The sequence below is a fragment of the Carettochelys insculpta genome, chromosome 8 (genome assembly GCF_033958435.1).
Source record: "Carettochelys insculpta isolate YL-2023 chromosome 8, ASM3395843v1, whole genome shotgun sequence".
NCBI classification, from domain to species: Eukaryota; Metazoa; Chordata; order Testudines; family Carettochelyidae; genus Carettochelys; species Carettochelys insculpta.
In genome coordinates, this window is record NC_134144.1 from 55,069,346 (window position 1) to 55,081,539 (window position 12,194).

At 41.9% G+C, this 12,194-nt stretch overlaps 1 protein-coding gene across 1 annotated transcript in view; it reads left to right on the plus strand.

Annotated features, from left to right (window-relative positions):
• The window catches only part of LRP1B (LDL receptor related protein 1B), a 1,349,009-nt gene that overhangs the window by 822,930 nt on the left and 513,885 nt on the right, over positions 1-12,194 (plus strand). The gene's annotated exons all lie outside the window — the stretch shown is intronic.

The following is a 12,194-nucleotide window of genomic DNA, read 5'->3' on the forward strand; positions in this document are numbered from 1 at the left end:
CAAGGATGCGCCTCAGGCAGTGCAAGTGGAAGACATTCAGCCTCTTTTCCTGGCGGGCGTACAGGGTCCAAGTCTCGCTGCCATAAAGGAGGGTGCTGAGGATGCAGGCTTTGTAGACTTGCATTTTGGTGTGAGAATACAGCTTATTGTTATTCCACACTCTCTCGCTGGGTCTGGACAGAGTTGTGGCTGCTTTACCGATCCTCCTGTTTAGCTCAGTGTCCAACGACAGGGTGTCAGTGATGGTGGACCCGAGGTAAACGAACTCGTGGACGACCTCTAACGTATAGTTGTCAATGCTGATTGATGGAGAAACAGCAACGTCCTGAGCAAGTACATTTGTCTTCTTTAGGCTGATGGAGAGCCCAAAGTCCTTGCATGCTTTGGAGAACCAATCCAGCAGCTTCTGAACCTGGTCTTCTGTGTGTGACATGACAGCAGCGTCATCTGCAAACAGCATATCTCTGATGAGGACTTCCCACACCTTAGATTTAGCTTTCAGCCTTGCAAGATTAAACAGTTTCCCGTCAGATCTCTTGTGCAAAAAGATGCCCTCTGTTGAAGATCCAAAGGCATGTTTTAAGGAGGAGTGCGAAGAAGATCCCAAACAATGTCAGAGCAAGGATGCGTCCTTGTTTGAAGCCACTCCTGATGCTGAAAGCATCTGATAATGTGCCATCATATTGGACGGTTCCTCTCATGTCTTCATGGAAAGACTGGATCATCTTGAGTAACCGTGGCAGACATCCTGTCTTGTGGAGCAGTTTGAACAGTCCATCCCTGCTGACCAAGTCAAAGGCCTTGGTTAGGTCGATGAAGGCATTTTAGAGTGGCTTCCTCTGCTCCCTGCATTTCTCCAGCAGCTGCCTCAGAGAGAAGACCATGTTGATGGTAGAGCTCTCTGCGTGGAATCCACACTGTGATTCAGGATACACCCTCTCAGCAATCTTCTGGAGTCTGCCAAGGAGGACGCGAATAAATAATTTACCATTGATGCTTAGGAAGGAGATTCCACGTAATTGTTGCAGTTGCTTCTGTCTCCTTTGTTCTTATACAAGGTTATGATGTTAGCGTCTCCCATGTCCTGTGGAACCTCTCCCTCTCTCCAGCACAGGCACAGTAGCTCATGTAAGGGTTCCAGGAGAGTATCTGTGGCACACTTGATTACCTCTGGTGGAATACCATCCTGGCCTAGGGCCTTTCCTACTGCAATGTTGTCGATGGCTTTCTTCAGTTCATCCACAGTTGGTTCCTGGTCCAGTTCATCCATTACTGGTAGGAGTTTGACGGCATCGAGTGCTGAGTCAACCACAATGTTCTCATGTGAGTACAGCTTGGAGTAGTACTCAACCCAGCGCTCCATCTGTGTGGCTTTGTCAGTGATGACTTCACCAGATTTGGATTTCAGAGGTGCCATCTTGTTCTGGGTAGGTCCTAATGCCTTCTTGATGCTCTCGTACATTCCCCTGAGGTTACCAAAGTCAGCACTGGTCTGGATGCTGCTGCATAGCTCAAGCCAGTAATTGTTGGCACAACGCCTGGCCGTCTGCTGTACTGTTTTTCTGGCTGCTGTGAACGCTTGCAGGGTATTCTGGCTCGGCGAACGTTTGTACTCCAGGAGCGCAGCATGCTCTTTTTTGATGGCTGGAATCATCTCATCGGAGTTAGCTTCGAACCAGTCATTTGTGTTTCTAGCTCTTCTTCCAAACACCAACAAGGCCGTGTTGTACATTGTCTCCCTCAGATGCTGCCATCTGGATGTCACATCAGCACCTCCAGGGTTGCTGCGCAGATTCTCCTCGAGGGTCGTTCTGAACTTTTCAGCTCGCTCTGAGTTAGCCGTCTTTCTGGCATCAATGTGGGGCCTTCCAGTTAGTTTAGAGCGGTGCAGGTTCTTGGAAATCACCTTGAGTTTGGAGCAAACTAATGAGTGATCTGTATCACAGTCAGCACTATGAGAGCTGTGTGTTAGAAGGATGTTTTTGAGGTTATCACGTCTAGCGATGACCACGTCTCATTGATGCCAGTGTTTTGAGCATGGGTGTCTCCATGACACTCTGTGCTGTGGCTTGGTTTGGAAAAATGTGTTTGTGATGCACAGCTTGTGGTACATGCAAAGTTCGAGAAGACGCTGAACATTTTCATTCATTTTTCCCACACCAAACTGGCCTAAGCAGGAAGGCCACGAGTCACGATTGGCTCCAACTCTCGCACTGAAGTCACCCAGAATATACAGTTGTTCGCAAGCAGGTATTTGCACTATGACAGCACTAAGCACATCATAAAACTTGTCTTTTACTTCCGGTGCGGCGTACAGGGTTGGGGCTTAAGCACTGATGAGGTGGACAGGACCGGCGCGAGTTTGACGTATGACCTGAAGGAGTCTTTCTGATCCACCAATCACTAATTCCACCGTTTGCAGAAGGGTGTTTCTGATGGCGAAGCCAACACCATGCTCCCTGGGTTCTTCTCGGGCTTTACCCTGCCAAAAAAAGGTGTAGTCCTTTTCCTTTAGAGATCCCAAATCTGCGAGACGTGTTTCTTGCAGAGCAGCAGTGTCAACTTGGAGCCTCTTCAGTTCCTCATCAATGACAGCTGTCTTTCGGGTGTCGCTGATGTCCTGAAGATCTTCAGTCAGACCTGTCAGCATGGTCCGCACATTCCAGCAAGCAAGCTTAAAACTTTGATGGTTTCCTTTTCTTGTTGATTTTCTTATTGGTTTGCCTGGTTCTCAGCTTTCAGGTCACTTGTCAGGTTTGGGAACCTTAAGCCTCACGCACCCAGTGAGGCAGGTGAACTGTGGCGGGACAGTACCCTCTTGGCTGGGGGCTGCCCAGCTTGAGGCGGGTGGTGACAGTCCAGTGAGATGCGATGATCTCTCCCCCTGTCGGAGGCAACCCCTGGCGCTCGTTCTCTATGCCAATCAAGCAAGAGCTTATAACCGGTATCTGTTACCTCCCGTGTTGGTTCAAAGCTGTCAGCGACACTGGAGTACCTCTCCAGGCGTGAGCTTGGGCGATTATTGGGACCCTGGGCTGCCCAGACACCGGTGTTTCGCTCTCGGCTTTACTGATATAGTCCAAAGGAGAGGATAACCTCTATGTCTGGTACCAGCTCAGCTGCAGGAGTTGCTGGGTCAATGCCAGAAGTTGGCACAGAACTGCCTTTGGACTCCCCTCCAGATTTTCTGTCAGGGTTTACTCCCTTAGCCTTGCTCCTTTCCAGGATAACCCACAAGGCAGTGGGGCATGGAGAACGTGGGTACGGTCCCACTACCTCTTGCACCTCCCTGGTGCCACATGTCCCCAAAGCTCCCCGTGACGATCACCTCACCTCCCCAGGACCCTCCTCCCCACCCCTCTGCCTCTCATCGGCTACCATCACCCCGAAGATCCTCCCTCCCTGTCCTCTTTTTCCCCATCCACTCCCATGTCTCCCAACTGCACCACACTGCCCCCTATCAGTTCTCATTGCCCCCAGATCCCCCTTCCCCTGACCTCTCCGCACGTGGCCACACGCTGCTGCAGCCCCACGTCCTCCAGGAAGGCACCGATCTTGTAGCCCCACCGCACCCTGGGTCCCAGCCAAAGCTACCAACTCTTCATCTGGCTATGGCTGTCCCTGGAGCCCCACAGATCTGGTGCGGCACATGCATGCAGGTAGCGCAGGACTGGGCCTTATACTAATTAAAACTATAATAATTTTACTTATAATATAATAAAATAATATAATTTAATATAACAATAATTAAAACTAATAATTTTATTTATTAGGTAATGAATTTTTTATCATTATTAGTTAATGAATTTTATTTATTAGGTAATGAGTTTTCATTCACACTTCACAGTTGAGATTTATATTATGGTAAATTAGTACCACCATCTTTTAGAACAGTCATCAAATCTAGACTATTTCAGACAAGGTCTCAAGAAGTATTCCAGGATTCAGGAGACTTTTCAGATAAGTCTGCTTCTGTCAAATACATTCAGAGGAATTTAATATGGGTCCTTCTGCTGATTGTGACTATGGCACTATATCATGGGGAGAGAGGTGATTTCTCAGGTATATAGATCCAAGCTAATCAAGGCTTTATTAATGAAAATGAATATTGAATACCATAAAACAGGGGTGGGGAAACCAATGGCTAATGGGCTGGGCATGGTTCCTGGCTTACTTTGATCTATCTTGTTGTGGGGCTTGGGGCTTCCCCTTGCAGAGAGGTGAGCAGGTGCTCATGCTCCACCTTCAGGGCAGGTCTCTGAGCTTCATTGTTTCCCTCCCCATGGCACTGAAACATGAGAAATAGCCTGAGGTGAGGCGAATTTTTTTTTCTCTTCTTAGTTGAACCATCAGTGGTGGTTGTTTATGTTTTGTTCTCACTTGTGTATGGCCCAGACTGTTTTTTAATCTGGGTCAGTGGTCCACAACTGGAAAAAAAAAAAAGGTCACCGACCTCCACCTTCAAATTTATCTCATAGTTCACAAGTTACTATACAAGTCTCAGAGCAGAGGGGTCATGAGCTTTCTGTAAGAAGCCATGTCAAGATGCTTCCTGTTCACCAAATAATGATATTAGTGCTGACTTGCTAATTCATGTATTGTGTTTGGGGATGATAAGAACTGATAATCTAATCATGATGAAAAGAAGAAAATGTCTTTGAAAAGAGTATTGGAAAATACATGTAATCTGTTGACTGCTTCAGAAATTCTAACCATATAAACTTGAAACGAGCATTTCTAAAGCACTTAGCAAAGTTAGAATTGGAAATACCATTTACTTTCATTAAGAATCAGGTATCAAACTTCATTATATACTTCTGAAAAATTACACCGTTAATCACTATTAAAATACGTTTAGTATTTCTCTCTTAAAATAAAGCTAGTATGCACAAAATGTTTTTGTGAAAATGTTACTGTTACAGTTTTATTTTAGGTTTTCCAAAACTTCTTATTGCTTCAAACATCTCATAGTGATTAGTGTAGTCAGCTTTCCGTGGTGTTTTGTCCAGGATGTCTTTCAATTTACATTTTTTATTAAAGAAGACATACAACTTTTTATTGCCAGTTTGTCATGGGGATTTCTTAAGCACAGTCTTATTTTAATCTTCATGGTCTTTTACTTCTAATCCCCAAACCTGTGCTGCAGTAATTAGTCTAGCACCAGTTCCATTGTTGGTTTTAGATTTGTTTTTAATAAAAAGTTTCATGTCACAAGCCTAGACCTAGAACTGCCAAAGCCTTTTAAAGCCTGGTTTTTATCTTCCATCACATTGGCGGGGCTATGGCTCTCATTAGTATTTCCATTACTATACTGGATTTTTCCTTCCACCTTTTATTAAAAATAAGAGCTTTTCTTTTTTTCCCCCTAAGTGGAAACATATAAGCTATTAGTTGTGTGTGTAAAATAAATAGCAGTATTCAGTTGTAATACTACTATAGGTTTAGAAATTGAGCTCATATTACCAACAAGTACCAAAAAGTTGAATATATGAGTCTAAAGGGTCTAAAAGCAAAACAGTAACTGTATAGTGAATGCCATCTTTGCAAAGTCAACTTAGGATAAATAGGCTTATCTAGCATGCCAGTATTGAAAGGTAGTGGTAAAGGGCATAATTTAACTAAGCAGTCAGAGGTTTTCAAATTATCTCTCTCTTTTTTGCTGTGTCCTGTCCTTTTAAAAATGGTTAGGCATTCTCTGCTCACTCAGGCAACAGCCACAGTTTGGTTTTCATTTCACTTTTGCTGGCAAAACAATAAAGTCACTGCTGAAGACAGCTATGTTTAAATCAAGCACTCATGAGTCTCCTTTTGTGCTGGATGCAGGTATAAAATATTGGTGATGAGGGTCTCCTCTCCTACAAATGTCCAGTCAGTATTATTATCTGAAAAAGAGAGAGAAAAATTAAGAATTTTTTTTTTTGGGCGAGGGGGGGGGAATGAAAAAGTTGGCCTGGAAGTGGAAGGTGGAAGGCTGCTCCTGCGTTTTAGCTGGGACCAGCCATCCTGAGAGGAGGAATTTGTCCATTAAAGACAGAGCACGGGAGAAATTGTCTGCCATTGCTGCCTAGTTGCTTCAGAGATAGACCAATGAGGAGGAGTAATCCTTTTTTTTTCCCCCCTCAAGTAACCTAGAGAGAGAAGCGGCTTTAGCATGCATTGGGAGTCAACACAAGGAGGCCAAATACAGCCAAATGAGAGATTCTGTAATATAAGCACAAAAGAAGTGGAGGACATTCAAATGCAGGCAGTTCTGCCCGGTTGAAAAGACAAGAAAAAGTTTCCTAGATGCCTTTACTTCTACAAAGGAAACTTTTTCTTGTCTTTGCAACCGCACAGCAGAGAAATGACAATGTGTGTGGGCAAGGTTGATAAATACAACTGAAACTCCTGGTTGGTGTACCTCAAATGTCTAGAATAATTTTCACCCTGCAGTTGTCTTTGAGACAGACAAGAAGTTTCAGGCTTTTTCACAGTGTCCAAAGGCATAAGGACTTCTGTATGACTTCCCATCTCCCACTGTGTGTGGAATTGTCATGTAAGCAGCAATGCAGAAACATTTTTCTCATACTCCACCAAAGAGAAAAAGAAAGAGATGACAGTTTTTAAGTGCTACCACCAGAGAATGTTTCACAGTTATGTTTATTCCTAAAACACCTAGTCTACATTTCTGCCTAATCCAGTGAAAATATTGGTACCATTACATTAACTGTTGCAAGCAAAGGACACATGGAAATGGTCTAATGAGACAGCATGCATTTAAGGAAGCAAAGAAACTATTGACATGAGCTGAGGTTCTTATGCACTTTAATGTCTCAATTGTTGCAATTGGCCTGAGATGCTTCACCAAGTGCAGTGGATATAGTTCTTTCCTAATAATATTTTTTCTAGTGATATGGCATAACCAATCATGTTTGCTTCACAAAGATTCACTGCCTCTGAGAAGGACAACATGGAAATGAAGCAAGGTCTTGGCATTATCTTTTGATTTCAGACTTTCATACCTTTATATATAGTAGATATTTTCCCTTGCTGATGGATCAGCACCTGTTGTTTTCAATTTTTGGACTGAAACATGGAATTCTGTCACTAGCTGCAGCTTTTTTACAACTATTCTTTTTTCTTCCCATATCATTCCTGTCCTGTTCAATTCCATAAAAAGACTCCAAAGAACAGTTCTGATAGGATGACGTATGATGCCCAAGTGCCCATCTACTCAAGGAAATGTCTGACAAATGCTGCGTCTACACTAGCACACTACATTGAAGTATCCAATTTCGATGTTAGAACATAGAAGAGCGTATTGTCTACACATCCTCCAGGGCTGGTGCCATTGACATTCAGTGTCGAAGTAGCGATGGAAAATGTCGAAAGGAGCCACCCTGGAAGGAAATGCGGAGCGTCCACACACACAAGTGCTCCCCATCAAAATAAGGGGCCAGCAAAGCCCCAAGCCATTCCCTTAAAGGGCTCCTGCCAGACACACTCGGCCTGCACAGCACGAGATCCACAGAGCCGACAACCTGTTGCAGACCCTGTGCATGCAGCATGGACCCCCAGCAGCAGCAGCAGCAGCAGCAGCCAGAAGCCCTGAGCTAAAGGCTGCTGCATGCGGTGTCCATAGATCCCCGCAGGGGCTGGACAGTGTGTCTCTCAACCCCTCAGCTGATGGTCGCCATGGAGGACCTTGCTATTTCGAAGTAGCGGGACACAGATCATCTACACACACCCTACTTCGACGTTGAATGTTGAAGTAGGGCGCTAGTGATTTTGATGTCTAGCCACCTAACATCGATTTCGACATCAAAATAGCACACGGCACGTGTAGAAGCGATGCGTGCTATTTCAACGTTGTGCCAGCTGCTTCCAAGTAGCCGGCTACTGTAGACGCACCCAAAGTGTTTTATCTCAGTTTGATGGACAGGTTATCTATCAGTAGCAAACATGTCACAGACAAATTGCTCAAGATGATGTGCGTTCTCCTGTGAAAGAGAAGGTATTATAAGATACAGTACTGGATTCTCAGAATCCTCCATTCATTCAATTTGAATGACAGCAATGTGAATTATCTGTGACTCAACGTTGCAATTTTTAGGATCTGTGAGTGATCATTCCAAAATTATTTCGGTCTCAGGTTTTGAAACTTCTTCACAAAGATCAGTTTGACATCATACACATGGCCCCAGTCCAGAACTGTGTTTGATGGCTGGTGGTTGACAAAGACATTGAGAGAAAGATGAGGTGGTGTACTATGTCAACAAATTTGTCATGATCCTGGCACAGCTCATCTGATCTTGTCCTCACACTTGGTAGATATGTGTCTACACATACTTTGTAAGACCATTACATTGTCTCCATTGTAGTTGAGGCCCATTCAAAATTACCAGAAGTTTTCGGAGTAACATCTGCTCTTTTTACTAAGATCATGGGATATCTTTGTACCTCAGTCATTCACTTTGGTTTGATACTACAAAACTAAACTGATCCTTTAACTTACCAATAATTTACATTGCCTAAAGGTCATCTAAGCAGGCTATTTTCATAGTCTGTTAACATAAGACAGAAAAAGCTACTCATTCATATTATTTCAGAGATCAACCCTTGTGTCCAACTTCCTTGTCCACAAGAGTAGTATGTCCCACAGTGTCTTGCCAGAATGTTTCCCATCCTTTTTCATGTTAGTCTTCAAATACTATTTTAAAAATGAAACATATAATCACTACTTTGAAACAATCCTAATTAGAACCGTTCTCTCCAGAGCAATAACAATAAAGACTTGAGCAGGCTGATTCAGTCAGGCAAAGGTTATTTTTGTGCACCTCAGCCCTCACTATCGTAGAATATTCATTGACTTCAGCAGGGCTACCTCTGTTTGAAGAGTAAGTCTTTGCAGGGATGGAGCCCTACTTAGTATCATGGGAAATCTAACAGGATGGAGGAATTGTAGTATCAATTGCATTAATTTAATTTCTTTTCATTTTTCTAACTTTTCTCTAACTCATCCCTTCTTTTCTCTCCTCCTCTCACCATCTTCACAGAGTGTAGTGATGGGAAACTGAAAACCAGCATATTATACTATTGATAATTCTGCTTATTTTCTTTGCTGTAAATCACGTTTCTTTGGGAAAAAAGCTACTTAAATGCAGAACCAATGTCAAGGTACCTTTTAAAGTAAAATTTGCTGGAAGAGAGCATTTTTAGCAGTCCCTTGAATCTCTGCCAAATCTAGGTATTAGCTGTATTAGCATTTTTTGCATATCTCTAGTATGCAGCTACATGATGAAGGACCTTCAACAAATTATTTTTAACACCCTAATTGAAAAAAAAATGCAGATATGAGAGCAAAGATAAAATGTTAATTCTGGTCAACATGGTAAACAGATTAGAAGATGCCATTTGTTATCATATAAAACCTCTGTCCTCATAGTCATTTCTAAAGTTGTGATGCAAGTGAAAAATACACGTACTGCACCCTTGGAAGTTGATTTGCCTTATTGTCAAATTTTACTGCCATGTCTTTATTTGTACTGGGAATAAGATACCAGATAATTAAATAAGGAGGCTCCCTTCTTTTGCATTCCTGTGCATAACTATTCGCAAAAATTAAAATAAGGAATACCAGAAGCTGTTCCTCTTTTTCATATTTTCAGTATGCCACACTCATAAACATGTTTTGTTTGTAATGCTGAGGTATAAAATTTCAGATCACATCATGAAAATGCCTGCACATAGGTTTAACATTCTGCACGAGTACTCATGTCTAAAGTTAAGTATAGCCATAGGTATTTGCAGGATTGGCTGTTCAGAAAGGAAAACTTTTGATGTTTTAGTGGCAAATATAAAAAATATGATGTTTCATGCACTTTAAATTACAGCAAGCTAATGTGTTTGAAAGCTTTCTATAGTTACACATTTTAATACAAATGTATGGGAAATGCACTTCTTGAGGTTCCTTCCAGTTCTAGTATTCTGTGGTTTTTAGAGGACAAAATTATGAACTATAAACACTGTTCCTTCATTAAAGTTGTACCATAAGAAACATTTCCTGAAAAATCTGCTCATTCATGATGGTTGCAGTTATAACATAGTTACTGTATAGACGCACTGATTACAGTGGACAGATGTGGAAGAACAGGAAGGGGAGTGGCTGTGAAATATAGATCTAAAGCCACAAACTACACAATTCCTGGCTTATAACATAATTTTAGACTCTTTTACTGGCACCTGCAGCACAGGTCAGTCCCCACACAGCTGCAATCCTGTGACCACTGTAGCAGATTTCATATATTACATGGAAATGTTGAAATCTGACAGTGTGTCATTGACTTAAATTACAAAATATATTTTTGCAGTGGATTTATCTACATTTAGGCAAAATCCTCTCTGTATATTTAATACGACTCTTCTAGGCAAATGGTCTGGGGTAGCTGCACAGTGGTAAGAGTAACAGTTTGACATAGCCACACTTAATCGCTCTGCAGGCTTTCAAGGAATTATTTTTTAGTGATTTTCATGAAATGGGTCCCTTCTCTTTGCTTGCGGGAGGAAGAGGACCTAGGTTTCAGTAGCAAAAAAATTTTGCATCATATTGTTGGGTGACTGTCAACGCAGTAGTTTGCTTGACCAGTTCATCTAGCTGTTGTGTCCTTTTTGGGTTATCGGTTTATTATTTAGGTTTATTCTGGTTTATCACAAGAAGTCAACGTGTCCAACCCCCTGGTGAAAGCAGGATCAATCCCAAATCCATGACTCTCTCTTTAACTTCTTGCAAAGGATATTGGTTGTGCCACTCTGCTGCGTCATCTTGAGTTATTTTATGTCACTTTCTCAGCATCCAGTTTGTTCACTCTTAATGTTGCAGTTTGGTCAAACTTTATGTATCACTTAAATATTTAATCCTCTTGTGATTTCACACTCCAGCTCTACAAGCAGCAGTTAATGTTTCACCTCATTCTAGAGCACAATTTGATGTCAAGCGTGAGCCATAGGATAAGATTCTCGCTGTAGAAACATTACAAATAATACTTTTACAAAAATTACAGTATTAGCTGTAAATAGTATTGACTTTCAAGAGAGACAAGTGGTTATTTAGTTTATTTAATTATTTATTTGGTGTTACCGTGACTGATCCTTGTTTTTAAAATGCATTTTTCCTCATGAATTTGAATAACTCTGGCTCCCCCAATGATTCAGCAAATCTCCATATATTTATACAAAAGCATAGTTTTGACACTTCAGAGTGAGATTGTCTCTCAAGATAGTGGAAGACTGAAAATTAGGTGGGGTCTGGTGACTAGGATCAGAAATTGGTACCAGGGTTGATTTATTCCACACCATCACCTCCAAAGTAACTTTCAAGAATCTAGGGAAGTAGCTTTAGAGGGAAAACACAAGTAAAGTAACTGATTTTTATTAGGGTTCACCAGCCTTTCGCTTTGATGTGAACTAAGTTCCTCATCGCCTGTCCAGGCCCCTGGCATAGTGGAGGAAGGCCTGCATGGGGCATGTAAATCTGCAACACCCATCCCTCAAAATACTGAAAGAAATGCCAACAGGTATGCGTCTTCTTACTGAGTAAGTGGATCTTTGCACAACAGATTGATAAAGATAACATATGACATCAGAGGAGACGCTCAACAGGAAGTGTACTGATTCAGCAACATTGGAAACACAGACTCTAATGCCCAATCTCAAATGAATACAAAAATGATGCTGAAATTGTGGGAATGCAAAAATCAGTCGAAAAATTGGACAGGTAGAGTGGGGGTGGGGAATAGAGATTTTATTTAAGGTTAGTGGGTCTTCCTAAAAGAGGAGATATTCTTTCCTGCATATATAACTTCATCAAAGAAATCTTTGCCATGGAGAATTCTGAGCTTGACGTTGAGATAGGAAGAGCCCATCACAATTCATTTTAATTAGTTCATATTTCTTTACCTAAGCTTTATAAAGACAAGGAAAGATAACATAAAACACAGTTTTCAAAGGATATGTGTTTGAAAAAGGGGGAAAAAAATCCAAGAATCCAGTTCTAACATATGAATTGAGTGCATCTTGCAAGAGAGTTCTGGTAGTCTGATCTGTATGATATTTCTATCTCAGACTTCAGGAAAAAGCTAAATTATAAAAAGCCTCTGATTTGCTTGAAACACGTGAAGGAAGTTCATAACGAATTCCTCTGTCATTAGCACATCTCT